The sequence below is a fragment of the Schistocerca gregaria genome, chromosome X, assembly GCF_023897955.1.
Source record: "Schistocerca gregaria isolate iqSchGreg1 chromosome X, iqSchGreg1.2, whole genome shotgun sequence".
NCBI lineage: Eukaryota > Metazoa > Arthropoda > Insecta > Orthoptera > Acrididae > Schistocerca > Schistocerca gregaria.
The window spans coordinates 208510839-208516838 of NC_064931.1; the positions used below are offsets into that span (position 1 = coordinate 208510839).

The window sequence follows — 6000 nt, forward strand, 5'->3', positions numbered from 1 at the left end:
CAAAAAATTTTCGCTTCTGAGAAAACAAGTGAAAGGTTCAAGAATTCTAAAAATTATTATATTTTTGAAGTACATTTAAAATATCAAAATAATATTATTAACATAAAGATTTAGCATAAGTTCCAAATTATGAAGTGCGTCGCAAATTAGTGACAAAAAATGTAATTTAGATAATGAATATAATTATTTGTTCATTATAGAAGTCTTAAATAGCCTTTGTCTGTAAGAATAAAAATTAAAACAGTCAATAATTTTTAGAATTTATTCAATCTGATAGGTTGAAAAAGTATATAGATTTAAATACAGAAATGAGAATGACACCAAAAATGGCTTTGTAAATTATTTCTACAAATTGATTAATTATGCTGTATTTGGAAAAACATTCGAAAATATAAGACACAGACTAGGTATAATATTAACTTCAGATAGCGAAAAACATAAATTAGAAATAAAACCACATTTAATTAATACAACAGTATTTAACAAAAAATTGAGTTGATATCCATTTCAATAACACTGTAATTTGGTTTCATAAACCTATTTGAATCGGAACTGCTATACTTCATTTTTTAAAAGAGTTTATGTATGAGTTTCGCTATAATGTTTTGTAACCAAAATAGAAAGAAAATATTGACTTTATTATCAAGATACTGGTAGTTTTATCGATGATACGAAACTGAAAATTTTCATAAATATATGAAATCAATGATTGACTAGGTTGTTACATGTAAATATTCAGAAAATAATAGTTTTAGTTTACTTCAAATTAAGAAAGCTGTATTAGAAAATATGGAAGATGAATGTCAATGAAAAATATTAGAAGAATTTTGTGCTTTAAGAGCAAAAATGTATGATTATAAAGTTCTGATATGGAAGTGAAAACCCAAAAGGAATAAAGAGATATGTTGTTAAAAATAAAATATGTTTTCAAGATTGTAAAGTTTGTTTATTTAACACTAAAGAACACTCAAAACCTATGAATTCAATACAAAGCCATAAATATGAAACTTTTTCTATCACAATCAATAAAAACCCCACAAAATCCTCACAATAACAGAAAGTATATTTTACGAAATAAAATATATATATGTTAGTGTATGTTCACTACGCAATTTTTAAATCTTTAAAATTAATATATTTTAATTCCTATAAATTCACAACTAATATATTAGTGTTTTCCAGTAAAAGGGAAAAATTGTATGCCCTTTAATTCCTAAGAATTGTTCCCAATCATGAATGTGTTCTTTTAAACTCATAATATCAATAAAATCTTAAACAACTTTTTTTATCAACTCTCAATGTAAAATATGTATGTGATAGTTAACATTCTCAATGATTTATTAAGTACCACTTATGATGTTCCTTTTAAAATACTTTTTGTGTTATAATTTTCTGACTCTTCTAAAATATTAAAAAGAACCATTTATATACAATTAATTTTTTATTTTTGTTATTTTCTAGAACCTATTTCTCACATGTAATTGATTAACTGTCTCTACTTGTTGAATTTTGGTAAAAAATTAAAATCTTTAATTTCTTGAGAATTTATACATTCTTTTGAATTTGCACTTTACATCAGCCAAGAAATACTCACAATTTTTTATGTTTACGAGTGATAATTATATTTCTGGATGTTCTTTATGTGAAATTCGTTTCCAATGTTCCTTATAGTAATATTAGAAACATGTTTTACACTGACAGAAAGAATTTATTTTTATTACATATTTTTATGATATTTTTTTGAACAAGCTCTACACATTGTTCTGTAACAATTTTTTGTATGTTACTGTTAAGTAAATTTATCAGTTGGTTTCTCAATCTTACAGTAAATGGATGTCATCAAATCTAACATTTGTAAAAATTGCAAGGTTAAGAACTCAACTGATAATTGTACGTCACAGTAACATGCAAAATGTTTAAGGAAAAATGGAAAAAATCAAAATAATTAGAAAAAATAAAAAATTAAAATGTTTAAAATTTAATCTCAACTATTTGTAATTTTTTCATGTGCTGTGTTTTTAATTCAGTTATAAAATTTTGATCAACTGATTTTCAGTTATTTTCGTATTCAGTTAAAATTAAGAGTTTTTGTATTTTTTATTTATTTTTATATTCAATTAAAACACATTTTATGATGTTTTCATTTACTTTGATTATGAAATTCAGTAGTTTATTTCATTTTTTTGAGATAGAAATGGTGTGTTTGAAATTGGTTTGGGATTCAGTTGATTTTAGATAGAAAATTTAACCATAAGAATAAAAAAATAAAAAAATAAAATGTGAACTGGGAAAACTGGAAAAAATAAAAATGAGAAACATGTTTACTTTTTATCAAATTAATCTCAAAAAATTTATATTTTATACATGTGTAGGTTTTTTCTTCTGGCCATGATTAACTAATTTTCATTAATTTTTCACATAAAGTTAAAAATGTAGGATTTTTCTGATCTCTTATTTATTTTTATATTAAGTTAAAATAGAGATTTTTATGATTATTGATTCATATTTGCTAATTATGTCAGTTCTTTATTTATTTTTTGCTAAATAAAAATTATGTGTTTATAACTGATTTGGAATTCAGTTGTTTGTAGATAGAAAATATGACTGAAAATTAAATGTGTGGTGATAGCCCTGTGTTCTTGTGTTCTGTCTACCTGCAGGCAATGTTGTGCTGTTAGCAAAGGCATTCAAGTCGGTCATCTGCTGTCATAGCGTATTAATGCTTGATTTCACCACACTGTCGTAACGGGTATGTTGATCACACATTCTTCATTCATTTCTGTGGTTATTTCACTTAGCATTACTTGTCTGGTGGCAGTGACAAATCTGCGCAAACACTGCTACTCTTGGTCACTAAGCGAACGCTTTCATCCACTGCATTGTCCCCATTTTGGGGAAATGCCTGGCATTTGGAATTCTTAACACACTCTTAACACTGTGGGTCTCTAACGATTTCCGAAATGTAATATCTCATGCCTCTAGCTTCAACTAGAGTTCCACTTAGAAAGTCTGTTAATTCCTGTCGTGTGGCCATCACTGCTTCACCTTTTCACATGAATAACTTGCCTACAAATGACTGCTCTGCTAATCCACTGCTCATTTGTACCTTGTATATGTGATACTACAGGTTGGTTCAAATGGCTCTGAGCACTATGGGACTAAACTTCGGAGGTCATCAGTCCTCTGGAACTTAGAACTACTTAAACCTAACTAACCTAAAGACATCACACACATTCATGCCTGAGGCAGGATTCGAACCTGCGACCGTAGATGTCACTCGGTTCTGGACTGAAGTACCTAGAACCGCTCGGCCACTGCTGCCGGCTGTGATACTACAGCCATCTGTATATGTGCACATTACTATCCTATGACTTTTGTCACCTAAATGGACACCAGCCTACAATTAAGTAAGGCACAGAAGATGATTACAAGGAAATACCCCACACAGTGAGGTGTGTTGTGTGGCATGTGGTGAGCACCGCCCTCTTGATATGGATGTTCCGTCCACTTGTACATAACGATTAATCGGAAGCAGGTCTGCCAATCTCGTCTACATCAAATGCACCTTGCGGTCTCTCCATTGTGTGCCACCTGCGGAGTGATTGATCCGAATGATCATCTCCTTGTCGCCTTGTATGCGTGTTGCCGATTGATGTTTGCCATTTGGTGCACCAGTTGTTGCCTTTCCTAGCATGCGTGAGTCCCGACCGGGCAACTGCAGAATCGCTCCTGTTCCGGGATCAGATGTATTTTCCGAGAGTGAAAACGAATTTTGTGACATCGATACGTGGCCACGCCGTCGAATGCTTGACTGATGACAGTGAGAAGATAGTCCTCGATTTTTGGCGCTACTTAAACGAACTACACTGTACGATCGTTAGGAATCCCAAAGTACCAGAAATACTTTAAAATATTTTCTCCGAAGTGCGTTCCATAACCCACCTCTCAGCTGTGTTATCCATGAGGGGAGACACTGAACCATGAACCCTTTTACATCTGTTAAGATTCACTACTAACAGCAACCATGTTAATATAAGAACTTGTGCGCCGATGATTATGCAGCGAATAACACCATGGAATATTCTCACAGTTTAATGAGACGACCTATTTTGTTTCTCCTCCTTTTTGGTTGCTGACGAGGACCAGCTTTCATTTACCTTCCTCTTGGCATTATAAGGCATGCCATAGCATGAGCTTTTGCAACCTATTGATGATGGTACAAAAAACATATATATCTAAGAAATAAAAAATAAAATAAAATAAAGCTTTCCTTCTTTACTTTGATTCATTTTGGCCCTCTTGGATCCCATGCCCTCCACCCTAGGGGGACAATGGGCAGTGGTGGCCAGCTATACGTTTCGCCCCGACCCCCCCCCCCCCCCGTCACCTTAGTAATGGAAAACGGCAAATTACATGCCTCGGAATTGATAGATCGAGCCATCGAATCTCGGTCGGAAAACACATCTTTCAGTTTGCATTTTAACCTAGACTTCACCACTCAACAGTGTTAGATGTCGCTATAAATGAGTTGTCGTTCGAACTACACATTAAACTTTAGGTCCCCTCTTCTCCATTGGATAACTGGTTTAGGTTATGGACACGCAAGTCACCCACGTGATGTCCAAATGAAAGACTTGCACTAGGCCTTTGAGCCACATGAAATAATTATTAGTGATTTTTAAGTAAGTTCGTTTTAGTTATTTTGTTAATCTCCATCGGCTGCTCATTGTTAATTTCTATTCCCTGGTAGAAAATGCTGTTTCCAGTTTCTCTCCTCTCCTTTTCTGCCAAATGTTTATTCTTTCTCGATAAATATAAGTTCAGTCTAGTAGACCTTCTTCCATGGCATTGGGCATAGCTGTATGTGCAAGAATTGTGAAACTTTTTTCATGTACTTAACTCTTTGGTAAAGGTACTCAAGAGGCACAGATAAAATCTCAAGTGTTTTTAAGAGATCTTTACACTGAACCTGATTGTTTTTTGCCATTACTGTTAAAGAACTTTTCTGTAGCTGATACACCGAGATATACTAATGACAATAAAGGAAAACAAATCTGTCTGTGTTTAAGGTTAAAGTTTGTTTTGAGAGACTAGTCTGGTATGTTGATGAAGTGTAAAACACGAGTTACTACTACCCTAATAAATTAAAACTTATAAAAGTGGTTGAACCAGTGTTTGACTACCATCTTCGCAGATATGAATCGGCGACAGCAAAGTAGGTAAGAGTTCATTGTTGAAGTATTTCACGGACGGAAAACTTACCAAGCTTTCTGACTCAAATGCGGATGTTGGGTTTTTGCTCATCTAATAGAAATAAAAAACGGCACAAGAATGAAACTTCAATTCTGGGACATAACTGGACAGGAGAGATTTAGGTCCATAAGAAAATCTTAATGCAAATATTCTGATTGTGCTTTGCTTTGTTCGACATCTGTAACGGAGCAAGTCTTGACGAATTTCTCTGTGGACAGTGGAAGCCCGTAGTCACATTGAACGTGGTCTTGCTGTATTTGCTCTGGTTAGCTGCAAGATGGATTTGCTATTGGCTGGTGGATGACGGGAGTATCACGTATAAGTGTAGGAGATGCATTTCATGCAGAAACCCAGGAAGTTTATAAAAGTATTCAAAGTGGAGGACGGTTACAATGACATTAAAACGGGATTTCGGCGCCCAAGTGCATATGACTTCAGTTTAGTTGAAGCAGAACTTGCCAAATCAACTTATTGCTGAGGTGACTTACTGATATAGACTAGAGTACGTGTTCTGTGCGAAATGTTATGTAGTGTTGTTTCTCTGTGCATTTTTGAATCCTGACATAGTATGTTGTGTACTTGCAGTGTTTCATAATTTACAACTTAACCTTTGTACAAGTAGAAATGTAGCGACCACTGGTGTGTTCACAAGAAAAAAAATCTTAAGAAGAAAAAGCCTGTTTTACATCAGTACATGTGATAACGGTTACATGCTGGAAGTTTAAGTAGTAAACCATGTTCCGTCTT

The 6000-nt window shown here is 33.3% G+C and overlaps 1 pseudogene; it reads left to right on the plus strand.

The window, feature by feature from the left end:
- LOC126297972 (ras-related protein Rab-39B-like) overlaps positions 1 to 5731 on the plus strand; it is a 79871-nt pseudogene extending 74140 nt beyond the window's left edge.
- Positions 5732 to 6000: the final 269 nt, after the last annotated feature.